Below are 19,242 nucleotides of genomic sequence, written 5' to 3' on the forward strand. Positions count from 1 at the left end.
TACCTAAATAGTCTACTTGTCAGTCAGTCATTAGCTTTTCATGTTTTCCACTGTCATCTAGTAACAAAATATTTATAGGGACAGACATAAGAAGCAGATGGTTCTTTTTATTATTAAACAGTGCTGAGTCTTTTCATAAGTTCAAGTTACTGTGTTTTAAATAAGAATGATTATAAATAATTAAAAATCTTTAATACAAGATTAAAAACATCCTATCCTCTTGTTTGATCTACCTTAAGAAACCTTTTTAAAGGTTTCATATAACTGGATGGCATTTGGAAATTAAATGAAAGGCAAAAGCTTTGGCAAATATGCAGTGAGTTCACTTTTATTATGTCTTTAGCATCTAAGACGCTCAACTGCAAGTTCAGCCCATTGCTCTTCTAGCAGACAGGGGAATCTGAAAAATCAAATAATGTCTACTTAGTGAATCTCATCAGAACAAGCAAACTCTTATTTGAACTCCTCAAAAAAAAATCATTGCTAGGGATAAGTGAAATGATTATTTCTTCCCAGCTGGATTTTGGTGTGAGACCTTAAGTTCTACTTTGACTCCCCCTGTGTAATATAAAATTAAACTTCTCTGTCAAGTGTGTTTGTTCATGATACTTGTTCCTGAAATGTAATAGAAACTATTTTTTCTGGTAATATTTAAATTAATTAGCAATGTAAGCATCTAGAAAGATTTTTTTCTAAATGGTAAAATAGAAATAATTTTCACCATTTAATCAGAATATCAGTGACAATTTATAAAGAGTCTACCTTGTGGAATCAAATCTTCTTTGTGGCCATTATTTATCTCTAATAATGGATGGCATAAATATTGTGACAACAGTAAATATTTGGGCAGGTTCTCAGTCGTCTGTATTCTCTGCTAATCACAACATCATAGTCACTAATTTGCTGTCAGCTGTGATTCAGTTGCCCAAGGCATATTCACTGAATGACTGAATAAAGCATTTCATGTGAAATTTAAATGGGAAAGAAACAGTCTAGACTCCTTTGAGAAGAATCTTTTCTACTAAATATGTAAGTTTTTAGGAGGAAAAATAACATCTTTCAGCCTTTAATTAGCAGAGCTCTAAATGTGAAAGACATTCCCAAAGTTTAAGCCCATAAGGTTTAGGTTATTCACTGGTTGTATTATCTGCTATTTTAGAAGTGTTGTCTGTCTTGTAAGACATTATTAAGCTCCCTTACCATCACCAGGGATCTGGAAAAACTGAGAGGATTGTCGTCAGAGTTATATATATCCATCCCAAAAAAGAGTTTCAGAGTCAACAGGGACTTCCCAGCTCCTGTTGCCAGTCCTGGGGAGAAGCAGCAGGACAGGGGGTGGAGTAGAGGCTATGCTCCAATGCTGTCGTGGTCTCTACAGCAGTATTGCCTCTGCTGTGGCCTTGCTGTGGTCCCTCTGCAGAGGGACTTGCCCTGATGTTTTCTGGCTCATCAATTATGCCAATATTACTTACTGTGAAACAGATGTGGGAACTAATCCAATTTTTTTTAATAGAATTTTAGAAGTGTTGCTGGCTGATCTAATTTCCAACATACCTTCACAAGTTCCTCTGCTGTGGCAGAAGCAACAGGGAAGAAAAAAATGCTCAGGTATTTTGGAAGACAAAAACTGACATAACATGAACAAAAATTATCACTGTCCATCTGATGCCAAAAGAATTTTTGCTTTTATATATTCTTCATATATTTGTAGCTCTGTAGACTATTATTGTATAGTGATATAGCTCCTAGCTAACTCCAGCATTTTTCCTGCCCTGATAGACATAAAGACAAAACAAATTCCAAAGAACCTATCCCTATCTTGCTTCTTCTGGGAGCCAAGGATGAGCTACCCTCCCAAGACACTTTCCTATAAACAACTAGAAGAAGGGGGCTCCAGAAGAGGTTGAACCAAGTGGGGGAATTATCTCATCACCTGTGCTGCTAACTGGGGATTCTTGGCAATATGCTAATTTTCTAAACTTGCAAAAAAACCTGTATTTGCCCTATGTGATTGTGGGCATTTTTCCTCACTTTCCTCTGGAAGCCTCCAATTAAAGACCAACTTTTATATTACTTCCTACATTAATATAGTCACAAAAGTGTGTTTCTTTGTTTCTAGATTTTTAACGCATCATATTCACCATGTAAGGGTGAAAGCAGCATGGAGAAGTGGTGCAGAAGCCCTGCTCATGCCACCCCTCAGTCTGCAGACTGGATGGAAGAACCATAGAGTTCACTGTCTCACGCTGATTGATTTCTCCTGTGTTTAGGGGGAAGAGGTTGTAGTGGTTTCATATTCACCAAATTCTGTTTACTGAATTTAGTGTAGTGGTTTAAGTGGCTTTTCTGCTGTGAGATAGGATTAGGAGAAAAAGGCAGGCAGACTTAGCTTAAAGGTACAAAGATAGATTTATTAACACACACTAAAAAAAGAAAGTAAGAATGAAAATGAAACTTTCGAAACACTCTTTCTCCCCCCCCCACAAGCTGTTCACCTTCCCACAAACAACATAAAAAGACAAAACCTGTAATTATCAGTCAGTTTTGCCATTTGAAAATAATCTTTCATCAATTCTTTAGGGAGGGGAGTCATTTAGTTTACCATGGAATTTCCCCCACTGACAACCTAGAACAGTTCTCTTGTGGGTTTATCTGTCACAAAAACAGCTGCCCGGGGAAAACCTGCTTCTGTGAAGTCCCCCCTCATTAGCAGTTTCCCAAGTTTCTTATGGGTAATGGGGCTCAGGCATACTGGTATGTCACTTTTTAAAGATGAACAGCTCCAAAGGCAAAGGATTGTTCATCTCAGGGAACAGAGACGTCTTCTCACTTCTTCACTGGCAAAGAGGGCTTCTCATCTCTCTCTGTTCAAGTATCTCATGGGATCACAAGAATCACAACTACCTGACTCAGTTCCTCACAGGTACCTTTGCTCAAAGTCCACAATCATCTCCCCAAATGCATATTTTCCCCATGATTTAAAGGGATAATCTACATATAGAGTTCATGACCATGGCTCAATAAGAGAAGTCCAGCCTAAAATGGCAAACTCTTCAATCTCTTCTCCCAGTAGTCTTTTCTCTCTCTCTTTTCATCTGATTTCTGTCTCATGCCGTGTCTTCTCTATGTTTCACTCTGTCCTTTTCTTTTTACTCAAAAGGAGGATTAGAGTTTTTAAAGGTCTCATTTGTCCCAGGAAAGAGTTACCGTTCTCGCCCAGGCCTGCAGACGGTCATGTGATCTCTGCCAGGCAGCAGTCTTTAGGATTTTCCAAAGCTGTGGGGATGGGGGAAGAGAACTTCACCACGAGGGACTCGGAGCAGCCTGGCTGGTGGGCGCCTCCTGCCTGCCCTCACGCCCCGCCTCGGTGACCACTGGGGCAGGCCCAACCCAACTGGGCCCACAGCTGTTATCAGGGGCCCGGCAGACATCTCCCCCCAGTCAGCTGCCTCGGGGTAGGCTTTAGAATTAGCTGATGTTGAGCTGCAGCCTCCCCGTGCCCTGCCGGGAGCCGATGGGGCACGGCCAGGCCAGGCTGGCTCCCCCTCAGCAGGGAAGGGCAGGGGGGCCTGGCCAGCCTGGGCCGCTCCGCAGAGCAGCTCCAGGGGCCAGTTGTTACCTGCTCCTCCGGCCAGAAGGAAGAGGGCTGGCTCAGACACAGTCTCAGCTTTATATGTGTATTCACAGGGTTGCATCCAGCTTCCTCAGTGGTTAAGCAATACGTCAGTATCTAAGAATTGGCTTCTGTTATGTCCCTGTCTTTTCCAAAACAATTCCAAGGTCCTGACAGGGAACTGTTTCCACTTCAACTAAAAACCAAGCTGTGTTAACCCATGACAGAGGTTTATTGTTATTGCTGTGCTGCATTTAGAAGGAGGATTTCATCAGTGTTCCTTGATTTTATCATTGTTTTTTACTTTGTAACAACTTTCTGGTTGAACTTTAGCCAATCACATACTGCAAAAAACTTGTCTGGTGTCGAGAGCACAGTTCCCTTTCCCAAATGCACATTAGCCTTCCCAAAAAGATGAAGGTACATGGCTCACAGGTCTCTTCTACTCCAATTGTGAGGTAGAAAAGCCCTGTGGGCTGTGATCAGATTGTCACAATGCAATGAACTCAAGTATGAGCCAATTGTCTTGGAAGGGGGAACTCCCTGGGAAGCTCATTAGGCTCCATACAGTACCATACGTTAAACAAATGGCTGGGAAGATGATGAAGCTGGAGGATTGTCATTTGCCAACTTGAGCATCCTTATGTCACTACTGCAAAAATTGTCCTAAAAGAAATCTGAATTGCTGGTAGGTACTAAGATGAAGGCAGAACCAGCATCAGTCAGTGTTGGCAGAAATGCATCAAAAGATTTGCAATTCTTGCATAGCCAGATATTCATGAGGACTTTTAAGAAGCAGGAATGGACTATTTTTAAGTGCACCATTGGACTTGCAGTCAGTATCACTGAAAGAGAGCCAGAGATATTCAGGACAAACCCACGCAGCCTGACTATGAGTGGCTTTCTGCTGCTGGAATTGTATCGAGTGAGTTTACATTATACATCACACTTGCTGGTACCCATGAGGTGAAATGACTAAACACATCGCAGTCCCCAGTAAATCTGTGTTAAGCATTGCTCTAAAATTTGTCCTTCAAAGAAGAATAGGGATACTGGTGCTAGGGAGGAGTAAATAAGCTAACTGATGCACACTTACTTAATAACATTTCTGAACTTACCATCCAGGAGAGAGAAACTTTGTATACTTGGTTTGGAACATTACTATTAATACAGAAATTAGGGAGACAGAGTCATTGAAATGGTGGGACAGTTAAAAAATAGGTCGAAAAAAGTTAATCAGCAGAGAATGTTGTAAAGACAGAGCTGGTCAAAAGAAAGTATCACTGATGTCCGGTCCTACACCTTTAGTCTAACGAGACAAGAAAATAAGATGTCACAAGCAGGCACAAGCTGTTGTGTAGTCAACAGGTCTTTATCCAAGGGCAGAAACCTTCATGCCATATAGGTACTGAAGTAGCTTTTGAACAAAAGCAGAATGGGAGGTATTTGCTTTCTGCTGGGGGATTACAGCTTTTAAAATTTCATGTATCTCAGGAAAAGATTCTCATTTCCAGCTGAATGCTTCTTCCAAACAGCAAAAGCAGACATCCTTGAGAAGGAAAAGCAGTGGGTTACATTATCTGTTGTTGCATATATGAGGAAGACTAGACTTAAATTTGAGGGGTTAATTTTTGGAGGAAGATTGGATGTTAGTTAATGTGGATGTACTAAAGAAACGACAATAGTTGCCTAAAAGACTTTCCAACTCTGATTATTTTCATTTTTAGGCACAAATAATTGTTTCAGCTTGCAGGATCCTGGAAAATTATATCAACAGTCCATCATGTCAGGAGGAAAACATTTCAGAGTGAAAAAGGGAGAATGGCAGCCATTGTGTTAGCCCACCTATGTCTGATGACTTTAATTCTAATGCATGCAAGTCCTAGTCCTGACAGATTGGGACACTTTTAAGACCTGTACCTAAGAAAAGTTGCTTAGGAGTGAGTTGACCCTATATGAAATTATGAGGTATTCTGATATGAGACTCTTCACTTAGAAACATTGAGCAGCTTTATGTTACTTTTTTTTCTCAGAAAGTTTGTGCATGTCAGTAAATGTACAGACAACCACAATTGATCGAGTGCAGGTAAAATCTTTCTGTGGTCATGTTTTGTGGACCCTTTTGTGTCCAGGCAATGAAAGGGTGAGGGTTCTTGGAGGAAAAGCAGCCGTGAGAGACTCATAGTTTATGAGAAAAAGCCATGTGAGGTTTTTCCCAATTGGAGCATGAGCTAGAAACTGCACACATGCTATGTGGATTCTTCCTGTGTTATAGCAAATAGGACCTCTGGAAATTAGAATATTCATATACAAGTTGCTTTACTGCATCATCCTCCTCCTAAGCACAGCAACGCATAGTGCTCTGAGGGTTGGTTAGTGCTTCTGGGCAAAAATTATTACTCTTAAAATCATGTTCTGATTTGTAGACCCGAAGGACAGATTTTTCCATCAGAATAAGTAAATATATGTGTGTATGCATGTTGAATGCAAATGCTAATTAATGGTTTTATGCAGCCATTTGTTCAAATGTTTTGTTATGTATTTGCATTCATAAATCTGGTAACTGTAAATTTATATTAGTTCTTCAAGTGTACTATTGGCCTGATTCAAATCTGCTGAAATTCCTAAGGTTTCCTATTGACCTGAACATTTCTGGATCAGATGCTGTTAGCTGTTTTCACAAAGAACTAAAAATGGGCCTTGAAGAGAGATAGGGTAGAAACCTTTCAGAATTGGCCACGAATAAGTCTTTGTGTAGACATCTTTTCACTAGACACTTAAAAATTGCATAAGGGAAAACTTTACCCTGCTCTCCTTGTTTCTTCTACTGTGGCTGAGCATTGCAGTGGATACAGCGCAGCAGTAACACACCGGTTCCCTCTTCCAGTAATACTCATCCCATTGCGATGAGGAAAGGTATTTCAGGAGCAAACTGAAATTTACCAGTTCTGTGACATTACATTTTTGAAGTGATTGATTTTTATTGGCATTTTTTACCGTAGGAATAAAGGAGTATTTCCAGATTAGCAGTCTGAGTGAGGCTGTTTATCTGAATAAAGTTACTTGAACATCTATAAGTATTTATGGGTTGAGGCTCTCATGGGCCACTGAAGAGTGGTCTCAGTGACGTTCTGAACAGCCCACCACTGCTGTAATAGTCCACGAGAGATCTGCCTGCCTGGTGTATTCCTATTTAAGACCTTTTCAACACATGGATTACTTAACCAATTAAACAAACAGTTCTGTCTATCTTGTAAATACATATTTAGGGCCTTTTTAACACAAGGATTACTGAGCTGATATCCTGTAACAGCTCCCTCCAGAGCTCTGATAGTCTGCAAACACCCCTGTGCAAGCATTACAGGATCTTACAGCAACACAACTGGAACTCCTCCTCAATTGCTAGCACCTGAACAAACAGTTTTTATGGAAACAGCTTCTGTGCACACACTGCCAACACTGCTGATTGCTGCTGTCAGGCTCTTTCATTTTGTTACTTGGTAAGTGTTTCTGCACAATGAAGCTAGCTACCTGGTTGTGCTTGTTTTGTTTTTTACTGTTTCCTACTGTGATTGGAATCTTTATATTTTACCCTGAACTTCTTAAAATTGGAGACAAATCACAAAATGCACCTCTAGGAAATAAGAGGCAGTTTTTGAATTCAGCAAACACCAGATATAATTTAAAAGAGAAAGCTTCAAGAAATATGGATCCTTATAGAGATATGGGCATTGTGGTTTAGAAGGGCTGAAATGGTGGACAAGGTTGTGTCTTTCCATTGTCATTGGACCTGACTGGTATGATAGGAGAAATAGGAACAAACTTTCTGTGTTGTAGATTTTCAATGGAAAAAGCAGATGCTTCTCACCACATGCCTTACCTTATGGAGCTGCTGTTCTGGTGAAGGGACTGAACTGACAGCTCAAAGTGGACTTACATATAATTTGTGACTTCACTGTAAAATCATGGAGTGATTTGGATTGGAAGGGACCTTAAAGATAATCTAGTTCCAACCCCTGCCATTGGCAGGGACACTTCCCACTTGATCAGGTTGTTCAAAGCCTCATCCAGCATGGTCTTGAATGCTGCCAGCGATGGAGCATCCTCAGCTTCTCTGGGTATCTTGCCACCCTCATAATGAAGAACTTGTTCCTAATATCTTATCTAAATGTGCACTTTTCCATTTAAAAGCCCTTATCCCTTGACGTATCATGACATGCCCATGGATGAAGTCCCTCTCCAGCTCTCTTGTTGCTCCACTTAGGTGCTGGAACACTGCTCTAAGTTTTCCTGAAGCTTTCTCTTTTCCAGGCTGAACAACCGCAGCTCTCTCAGTCTGTTATTATAGGAGAGAGACTTGGTACACTAAACTAGCAGTTACAGCTAAATCATGGTTGCCCCATGGTGTAGAGACATTTACTGACACCATTATTCTAATTTTTTGGTGGCAATTCTTAGTATTCATCATAAGAAGTATCATGAAGGAAGTGAACAGGTTTGTGTGTGCCTGTAGTCTGCTTCGGAGAGTCTGGTTTGTGAGGACTTGGGGTGATTGGCCTTTTTTTCCCCTCATTCCACCTGTGCCATCATACAAACATAAAGAGAAAAAATGGACTGTGTTTAAAAGCTCTCTTGTGAGGAATTCTCCAGGATTAGTAAGTAGATTTTTAGAGTTGTTTCAGTTGGGCCTGAGGAAGCACTACAATGATCAGGGCTTCTAAAACCTTTCCTTGTGATTTCTTCCTTTTAACTCAGAAGAGTTCTGAGTGGCAAACGCTCAGCCTGAAACCCAGCTGACTGCAACTATTGACTAAAAATGCAAAAGGTCACAGTTGAAAGGGGAAAGTGGCACTGAAGTATTTTTTTTCTGTATTTCTTTAAATAACACTGGTTAATAATTAAAAGAAGACTGTTTGAGCATGCATTTGGCATAAAGCAGCATAAGATTATGTGTTTTCTCTGGAATTTTTATTTTTAAAATACGTGTGAATTTACATCAGTATAATTTACCCATAGACAATAATAAACCCGGAATTTCTCCCTAATTGTGGTCAGTTGTACACTGTAAATAAGCGAAGGATTGATAAAAGGAGCAGACCTTTTCTTTCAGTTTTTAATTTAAGTATTGAAGTCACTTTTCAAGTATAAATAAATTAGACAAAACTATTCTATTGATTTTGTTCAGTGTTATGATGTTCTCTATTGCAACACAAATTCACAAGCAGGTGAACTAAGGACAGTTGTATTGAGAGACTTGCCAAGTCAATCAGTGGCAGAATTGGCAGTAAAAGCCAGAAGCCTTTAATCGTAATGCATCTCTCGTTTGGCCATTAAATCACTCTTCTTCCTCGCTAGTCATTGGGTCATTTAGATAGAAGGCAATGTCAGGGTAATATCTGCCACAGTTGTTTGTTGATTTTGAGCGTATTACTGTATATCATCACAAAATTCTGACATTCAAAGTGAATGCTGTCATCTCACCTCCCCTAAGTAATGAATATCCCAATTTAGGGGTTTGAATTGTGTCCACAACTGCAGAGGATCATGAGAGAATGGGGAGAAAAAGACACAAAACTGGCATGAACAAATTTATCAAGGTTATTACCATTTATTGTGTTTTAAAACAGAAGAAAAATATATCAAGTCAGTGACATTGATTCTGTTTCATGATTTCATAAAACAAGCACAGGGTTGCTCCTTACCTCACCTGAAACTAATAAAAATTCTTACTTGTTGTCAAAGCTTATGTTTTGCCAGGAAAATGAAGAAAAGTGACTTTAGTTCAGCAACACTTTATTGCTGGCAACATTACAATGTATGAAATGTGCTTTCCAGTCAGTGAAGGAAGAGAAAGGTGCTGGCAATATTTTCGTATTTATGGAAATCTGTGGAATATAAATTATCTGTTTTGGAGAAATTCTTTGTTTAGACAGTTCTTCCATTATTATCCTACATACTTCCAATATATGCTTTACAGTAAAAATGTTTCTAATGGTTTTATTAATGCTATTTTTCATATGCCTTCTACTTGAATGTTCACGTAGTCTGTCTTGGAAACATGAAATCTAGCTGTACAGACAAAAGATGGGAGGGAATAATTTATTTTACATATTCTTTTAAAAGAGCCTAAGTCATGTTAACCAGTTTAGAATAATGTTGCTATTTTAAACATTAGTATCCGAGGAAATCCTAGAACACAGAAAGCATGGGCTGAATCCCCCTAGCAAGAGGGAACCTTTTACAATAAACTGAACTTAAAACAAGGTTTCAGTATTGTGCATGCTGGGCCTTCAGAGGAGAAATCAAAAAAAAAAAAAAGCAGGAGAGGCCTTTTCTCTGGGAGTTTGCTTTTTTATTTAATGAGGGATCTCTTCAAAGAGAATGTGATAGTCATTCCTAGAGGGCATGGTTTGGTGAGCAGGAATACAGGTGAAACTGTATTGTGCGTCAAAAAGCAAAAGATGAGTTTGCTTTGTATTTCATCTCATGATTTTATCAATCTGCACAAGTATATGTTTGGGGGTGGAGGGCATTCCGTGTGCAACAGAAGTTTGAACAGCTGAAACTCAGCATGGATATGGTGCCCACAGACCTCATTTTGGTGCCAGGAAAATCAAAATGTGTTTTGAAAGTAATTTCGTATTACTTCATGTGCTTGATTTATAGGCACATGTATGTGATTTAAATTTGCATATTTTAACTATACATATTTTAATGTGTGTGTACCTCAAGGTAAACAAGAGCATGGATGGGGTGGAATTTTAATAGTGCTTTCTAAGAATTTCTAAGTTCAACTTTAAAATTAGCTTTTTCATAGTATTTTGCCTTTACTGTGTCTGAAGGGCATAAATTGAATTACAGGAAGGAATATTTCTCATAAATGCAGTTGAAAAACTACATTTTCAACTTGATTTCAATTAATATCCCAAAATAACCTTCACACAGTTGTAGATCTAAGCTGTCCAAACACATGGAATTGTAACTGGGTAAGAGTTTGAATCTACAGCTATATGTTCCACTGTCCAGATAAATGCTTGCTGCAGCAGATGTTGGCACATCTGTTATGCCTCCCTATTTCGATTGGCTGCCTGGGTGTTTAGAAAGTGCTGATGAGACAGATAAATCTTCTGACACATTTCAGGCCCAAAGCAAGCAGGCAGGCAGCAGTAACAATGATGTTTATAGAGCCAAGAACTCAGCAGTAACATTTTGAAATACAGCAACTACAAAGCATGATTTTACCAGCAGTAGGTGAAATTTATTGTATTGTATTGTTTTAATTTATTATTTCATTTATTGTACTGTGAAAGCTAATTATTCTAAGTGATTTTCAGATAATCTGAACTGCAGCTATGACGCTCCTTAAATCTCTGGACTTTGTGTATCTGAGGTATCTGTCTAGAAGAAGGTGCTTGCTGCAGTTTAGAAAGGACTGTAAGCTATGAGGAGGTTCTTTATTAAACTTAAGGAAATGAGGAATCAGAAACAGCTGAGGTATATGTGGTTTTTTGAAGGGGAGTAGCTATCATCTGAGGACCTGAAGTTCCCGGCCTTATCAGAATTCTTACTTTCAGCAGGTTTTCTTCTACTCAATAAAGCATGTCAGATTTGAACGTTTTTATACCAATGGGGCCTGAAAAACCCCAGAGTATCAAAGCCGACATTCATGAACAGAGAAGTATATATCTGACAGTGTCCAAGTATGGAGACTGGTTACCAAGTACATAGAGCTTTGGCAGGTCTTGGATCCCTTCCAGACCTTAATCTCCAACACAACGAATGATAAACAGAAGTGTAGAAGTCACTGTAAAGATTTTAGCACTGATGTCATGTGCTAATGTTGTCTCATTCCTTTCAGTAGATGTTACCACTAAATTTTTGAAGTGTCTTTCAGTTACCCCTATTTGAGGCAAGTCCAGAAATTGCAGTGAGCCTGTGATAGAGGAGCAAAGAAATGGATGCTGGTTATACAGCTGATATAGGTATAGTTGGTTGTGTTTTGCAGTATACGGTTTACAACTTCTCAGGACAGCTCTTGCAGTCTTTGACTAGCCTCATAGTAAAAGAATCACTTCCCTAAATATCTAATTGGAATTTTCTGAGTAGCAACTGATGTCTGTTGTCTCATGCAAGTGTCACAATGTATCTCAAAGAAGAGTCTGGATCTGACTTCTCTGGGCTCTTGCATTTGATACCTGAAGGAAGCAATAATATCTCCTTATTGAGAAGGTGAATTCTCTTCAAAAGGCTAACCTAATGTATTTCTCCCGGCTTTCCCTTTTTGGAGAGTTACTCCAGCCCTCCAATTAGTTAATGAACTTCTAGTCAGACATGGAGTACTGTATTCCTACCTGATAACCAAAAGAAGGACCATTATCACATTTTAGAGCCATTTCCATTGGAAAACAGATGGGGGAGCAAATTCTGGAAAGCCTCAAAAGGAAAAAATTACTGGACTGGTTAAGTTTGGTGGGTTTGTTCTCCCCGCCCTAAGTGAGCTCAAACCAATGTGACAGTTAAGTGTGTTCACACACCCTGCACAATAGAATAGTTACTTATCCAGTCTGCTTATCTTATTTTAACATAAGATTCAGTTTCTGCCTCTTCCCACCTACTTTGTTTCATGAGAAGAAAGTAACAATGTAGGTTTCAAGATTAGTGAAGAAGAAACACTTCACTGCAGGTTATCAGTTAGCTAATTATACTTTAACCTCCTCTTGTATCCCTGCAAATTCACGTTTCTTTTGAGGGAAAGACGGATAGTAAGGACCAAAGTTGAATGCTGGAAAATACTACATGTAAGCATTTTATCTCGGATCTCTTTGCTCAGAAAGCAAGACTTCATGCTTTTCCCAAATACACAACATACCAGAAGAGGTGTTGGGTCTTAAGCAGGACAAAATATATATGCATGCATATCATCAAAAAATATAGGTATGTAATTAAGTATCTCAAATGAATTAGCATTCATTCTGCATCATAGGAAAAGAACAGAAATAAAGAGGACAAATAGGAAGGTGGAGGAATCAAGGAGAAAAGTTAGACCATGGCTTCTTTGAAAGAAGACAGTGGATATTTTATTTTCCAGTAAGTGTAATCATCCAGACAATAGGGGGAAATTGTTTTTAAATAGCATTTAGAATATTTTAGGTTTAATATTTCTTAGAAGGGTTGATTTTTTTGATTTATCATTTTGATAGGAATCTGAAGATTTACTACCATGCACCTTCAAGAGAAGTTTCATGACTTCCTGGAGGATACACTGTCAGCTGTTGAGCCTTTAGCAGCTGGGAAGCCTGTAATGTGTAAAGGATTTGTTTTTCTTTCTTTACTTCCACATGACATACACTCATGTCTAGAATATGTCTTTAAGCTGAAATATCCTTTAAATGCAAGTCAGACACACCACACAAGATCTGCCAGGGCCACAGAATTAAGTGTTTATCTCATCTGCATATGCTTTTAGACCCTTCCTCCCCTGAAACACTGAATTTGTTCATACAACAGTGATCACAGGCTTCTCATATTTGTAGTCCAGCTCCATCATTTGCCCTGCCCAGCCAGTTGCCCCTTATGCTCCATGACTGCTATCCACTCCCTGTCCTCACCTGAAGGGAGTCTCAGCTGACAGCAGGGTGTCTTCCCACTCAGGGCCAGCAGGCTGTTACTGATCATCACACATCATGCTGAATACTCACTGGCAGGCCTACCATGCCTTAAGTTTCTCCATTGTTTGATTTTTCACATGGTATTGTAATGCACACCAAAAATTTTCACTCCAGAGCTGCAGGGTGAGTGTTAATTCCCACATTCATTGGAGCTTCTTTATTATCAAAGGATACAGCAGCTAGAGGGCCAAATTCTGCTTCCCCAGTTGCCCAATGATACTTAATTAATAGGTGCCTATATGTCAGCATATTAATTCTGGGGTTTTCTGCTAGTTTTTTCTTTTTTTCCTTTTGTTTGGTTTTTTTTCTAACACTGGTAGAGTGTCTACATTGTCTACAGCATCCTGCCATCCCAGAGCATTCTTTGTCTGGACACAAAACAGCATGTGGCTCTAAGGGTAGCTAAAAAGCAGGGATCAGTAGGAAAGTGATTTGAAGTATTTCTCATACTACATTGTGTTTGGCTTTGGATTATGCATTTGAAAAATGCTTGCTGATATTTCTAATTTCTGCTTTGATGTAAACAAATCTTGTGTCAGAGATTTTTAAATCTAAACCAGACTTTAAAAAATGAGGATTATATGAGAGTTCAGCCTATAAGGTAAAGCCCCCACCCCTTGGACTGAGCATTGTTTTTCCCTACCATATGGAATGGAGATAACCCTCTGTTTCTTTGTGGTAAGCTACCAACCAAATCCATTCTGGCAAATCTGACAACCAATGTGATTTGTCCTTTTCGCTGCTGTTCATGAGAAGTCAGGACAGTCTTCTGTCAAAATTGATAAGTGAGAAGACACTGAGGAATGCAATTTTATTTTTAACAGTGCAGCTGCCAGCAGTTCCAACTTGTTTACATCTAGGCTGGCTCAGTCTTGCTCCATAGCTTTTCTATTTCCATCCAAATAGCCCCCAAGTACCTTGTGGGTGTCCTGGTCTGTGTGAAATCTGAATAACAGAGCATACTGGGACTGTTAGAGAGAGGAAAATATAATATATTTCATTAGGTTATTTTCACAACTTGAGAATCTCTACCAAATCTCTATAGACACTTACTGAATGGGTTCTAAAATTGATCCATAATGTGCTAAAAATCCTGCAGTGCTTGTAACCTTCCATGGTGGAGATACCAGAGGACTTAAGGGCTTTGCTTTACTGATAGAAGCATTGTTTTTCTGGTGAAAGTGGTGAGTGCTTGTAAATTAAATCCCCTGCAAGCTTTTAAATGCAAGTTTATTCATTGTGATAAGAATGCAATAGGACCCTGCAGTGACCTGTGAAGAGGAGGGCTGTTTCATTGCACTCTGTTTCACACTGAATACTTCTGGAACGTAGCCTACAATTAGCTGGTGTTACAAAGACATGAATGTATTTCCTGGAAAATCCCTTTGACAGGAGAGCATAACTCTTCATGGTGTTAGGATAGTTCTGAAGTCTAGGATGCCTTTGTTTGCCTGCAGTATTACTTTCCTTCTGTCTGGAAGCCCCAGAATCCCAGGTGGTTTTGATCTTTTTTTATTGGTACACTTAAGAAAGCTGCAGTGATAGGCATTTCCTCTATACAGGCTCTCCTGCGAGCTGTTTCTTTACAGTAGCTCACCCTAAACACTCAGTTGTCATGGAGGTAAAGTGAGAGAAGGGGTTTATGTTGGACTGATCTATCTTAATGACAGAAGAGCTTTTCTAGGAACTGAAAATTCTTGTTTCCTTTTGCGCTTTCTTTTTTTGCAGTTATGAATAAATAGGTTATCTATATGGTTTGTCGTTAAAAGTTACTGAAGTCCAGAGGTGGCTGTAAATGTCATTACCCTGATTCGGTGAATTTTGGGGTGATCTGACATTTTTACTTTCTCATTATAAGCATATACCCTTTCAGGAATTGTAATCGTGCTCTTAATTTAACTGTTAGGTGATTGGCAGGAAAAATTCTCTGCAGTGTAACTGACCTGCCTGGCATGCACATGCACATGCAAATAAAGAATTAAATATTTAATGCCGACCCCAACCCTGAAAGCAAAATACCTACCTTAGTATGAAATTACTTTGTTAAATATACAGCAGAGGTGTTACAGACTCTCTTCATCCAGAGAGGTAGTCCATAGGAAAAAAAAAATCATATTTGAAATAGATTGTTTTGATGACTTCTACCAATGATAGGATTTATATCTCTTTCTTCTGAGTTTCTTCAAATTACTTCTGTTCACATTTAAAGACAATCTCTAAAAGAAGTGCTCAGTGTTGGAAGCATGATTTGGGTAATGAGAAATATGATGCCTGTTTGAAACACTAAGTGTCTGTTCGAAGTGTGTGTCTTACCCATTGTACACACCCTGATCATTTGTACATGACACAACTCCTCCTGCACAGTAAAAATTCGAGGTGAAATAAACTGTGCTTTAAAATGAAGTCTAAAAGAATAGATAGATTATGTTTGTTTTGTCACAAACCCCTCTGTTTTACATCCACCCTCATTTGCAACATATGATTTTATGTAGCATGTAATACCATTATCATCTCTTCTGAATTTGAGATGAATTTTTTTTATTTAGTAGCTCCACTGTTAGACCTCCTAGGGCTTCATTAGATTGAACTGTTCCTGTATGAAGAGTTAAGGTTCTGTTTGTATTATTTTTATTTCATGAGCAGTATTACTTGCCAGTGATGATGAGTGTGTGGCATTAGGAAGATTAAATATTAAACAAAGTAGCAATGTAAGTGACCGGTGATTTAGCAGCCTGGAAAAGGTAAATCCTTCAGGTCCCATGGAGGAAAAGACCAAGAAAGTGGATGCTATTAGTGAGATGCTGCCATGTGCTTGGATGTTTGAAGCCCTGTCTGATAATGATCCCAATGCTTGCATCACTGAGATGGAAGATAAGTGATGAGACAAGAACTGCAGATTTGGAATTACTAAACACTTTTATGAGACTGAGACTGATCTTTGCTTAGTTTCCATAGTTTACAGAAACTAACAAGAAGCTGAAAAAATTACCTTATTTACAGAACCTTTGTATAGTAACTCTGACAGAAAGTGTAAAAAGCAGCCAAAATTCAGCTATGCACATAAACTGGAGGTTGACTACACCCACGAAGATGCAGAATCAAGATGATACTGCAGAATGAATTTTGATTTTAAGGTGTGTGAAGCCTGTGTCATCCCTTAGTACTTCTGTTTGACTCCTCAGAAGACTGACACTAGCTCAGATAGATGAGGATTTTTTTTCTGTGTAACTAATTTATTAAAATGCATCAGACTTTAATATACTTTCTCAGTTAATTCTTCATTGAGCTATTCTGTAAGTACTCTGATCTCAGCCTTTTGTGCTTCATTCATTCAATTACTCATTCTGTCAATTATACCATTAGCAAGATGAACAGTAAAAGCAGCTTCTCAGCAATTACTACAGGTAAAAAAGGAAAAACAAAGACAAAAGTAACTATTCTTTTCTTATTTTGCTTTATTATTTTGGTGTTGTTTTTTCTTAAAATGTATGCTAAATACTACGCTTCTCCACTTTGGATCATCAGATATTGGGCCCCTTGTTCCATTCAATTTCTTCTGAAAGGGCTATGGCACAGAATAACTTGCCTGACACAAGACACTGCTTCACAGGTAAACAAGGACATAATCAAAAACCTGTCAGCTAAACCTTTGTGTATTTTAGCATTTCCAAACTCTTGGGTCATCTCACTATGAGATAAATTGTGTAAAGAATTTGGAGCTCTGCCTGGTAGTGGACTGTAAAGGAGTAAAACATAAAGGTGTTTCAGCTCATACCTCAGTTTTTTTCAGAATCTGCACATGACCACTTACTTAGCTGTGGGCAGTAACTCACTTATTGGTGGTAAGTGCATTGTTCTGGGTGGCTACAAAGATGACATTTTATTTTCTGTTTTGTTTTGGGTTTTTTTTTTTTTCCCTTGATATTGCAATAATATCAACTAGTAAGAACTATAATCTGGGTTTGTTCCAAAAGGTACTAGTAATCCTTCAGTGATACAGAAAATTTGCTGAACCCACAGACATGTCCATAGACTGCATCTCTTGGAATTCTTTGCCTTTTAACACCATTATATTACTGTAGGTTTTCTAGATGGAAGTTGTCAACCATAATTTAAACATTTTAGGATTAAGATAAAGCATCTCTGAACTGTATTGTTTGTTTCACACAAGGAGCTTTTCAGACTGGCAGCATTTTTTCTTTCTGGTGATGGAGTAGGAATCCTTCTCCAGTATGCTGTGGTGATTTGCATTTCCAAAACCTATGTGTGTCCTGTTGTTTTGGCTCTTAATTTAAAACCTGTTGTTTTCATACTTGTAAAAGCAAAGCTTCCCTTCTCATCTCTGTCTTTTTTTCTTCCCCTCTATAAATAGAGGAGTATACCTTGAACTGGGAGGGAAGAAAGCACAGTGTTTTGGTTTTACAGGCTAGACTATACTGATCTTTTCCTCTAAAGATAATGGAACTAAATAGGATGAGTAGATTCTAGTTAATGCTTAGAATTTAAATAGTTGACTATATCACAAACTGAAAGTGTTTAGGATCTTCTACCTTACCGTGTCACAAAAATAAACTTTGAACTATGAATAACAGGTTCTTTTACACTGGGAAGTAGCACTAATTAAAATTGATTGATTTTTTTTTTTTTTACTATGTCTCAATGGCAAGATAATATTCTCATTGTAATGAGGAGTTTGATGTTAACTGATCACACAATTTCCATTTAGGAAAAATACTGTAGTGCTTGGATTTGATGCTGCCCCTTCTAGTGGACCCATTACTCTGGCATACTGTGTGGGTGGAGGAAGCTCAGTAGCTGTGATGGTTTTTATAGTCTGTTTTGATCTTTTAAGTGGGTTCAACAATTTCTGTAATTGATGCAAAAGATGGGGATTTTTTGGAAGTATGTAGAGTATTTATAGTATTCTTACAGTGTTTTTCAAACATTTTGCAATCATATATTCTTTAATGTGCTGCTACTCTGGTAGCGTTTGCATTATTTTCTCCTTATAGATAAGGAAAACAAGTCACAAAAAGTTATATGAGGTGACTATACCAAAGCAGTTACAATTGAACAGGGAATAGGGACTTAAAAGCAGAAAACTTCTGGAACTCTGCAAAAAAAATCTATCTTATGAGGCAAGATATTCCTAATTTTTTTAAGTACTATGAATTTGATAAGGTAGGGAAATTTAAATCCTACATGATCTGCATCTCTTTTCTGTGTTTTCTATATCTGCAGAAGTTGGCTACTTTGTAAATTTGCATCCCAGACTTTCAAGAAAGGGTAGTCCTTATTCTGATTTCCCTGTCTGTCTTCAAACCAAATAATTTATGGCAAAACACTTTAGAAGTATTGTCTTTACTGTGGAGATACACTGAATTTTTCTTCTGGCCACACAGAGAAAAAAAGAAGCAAGTCAAAGATTTAGCAATTTGGCATTGATTTCTGTCACTTGGCAGCAAAGTACTCTTCGTCTTCAGAGGTGGCTGCCCCCAGTGTGCCCAAAAGAGGGGTAGGCTATCATCTCCTGAGTTCTTCCTGAACTTTAGTCCTTCTCATCCCACCACCTGTCTGTCAGTACTATTCATATCCAAATATTATTTCTCACAGATTTTGAAAATGCTTAGTTTTCAAGACTGGCAGTTCAGTCCCTACATGCACACCAACAAAAGCCAAAGAGAAAGGAACAGTGTGTGTGTGTGTGTGTGCACACGTGTGCATATATCAGAAAATATTTCAGAGAAGGAAATTATGTCCTTACAAATTCCTTACTGCTGCCAAACTTACTGTTTCTTCTGTTAAAGACCAGTTGTGAGGGGAAAAACTCCCCAACACCTTAAAGCATCTGTTGCAAAATACTGTGTCAAATGTATTTGACTGTGATAATCCAGGTTCTCTAGTGTTTCACTTGCTGCTCTTCTGTTGAAATTATTTCATATGTGCTTGTTACACAGACAT

The 19,242-nt window shown here is 38.5% G+C and overlaps 1 protein-coding gene across 1 annotated transcript in view; it reads left to right on the top strand.

The window, feature by feature from the left end:
* The window catches only part of PDZRN4 (PDZ domain containing ring finger 4), a 234,526-nt gene that overhangs the window by 195,200 nt on the left and 20,084 nt on the right, over positions 1–19,242 (top strand). The window lies entirely within an intron of this gene.

Source organism: Chamaea fasciata, unplaced genomic scaffold (genome assembly GCF_029207755.1).
Source record: "Chamaea fasciata isolate MVZ Bird 193981 ecotype frontalis unplaced genomic scaffold, bChaFas1.0.hap1 SCAF_5, whole genome shotgun sequence".
Lineage (NCBI taxonomy): Eukaryota > Metazoa > Chordata > Aves > Passeriformes > Sylviidae > Chamaea > Chamaea fasciata.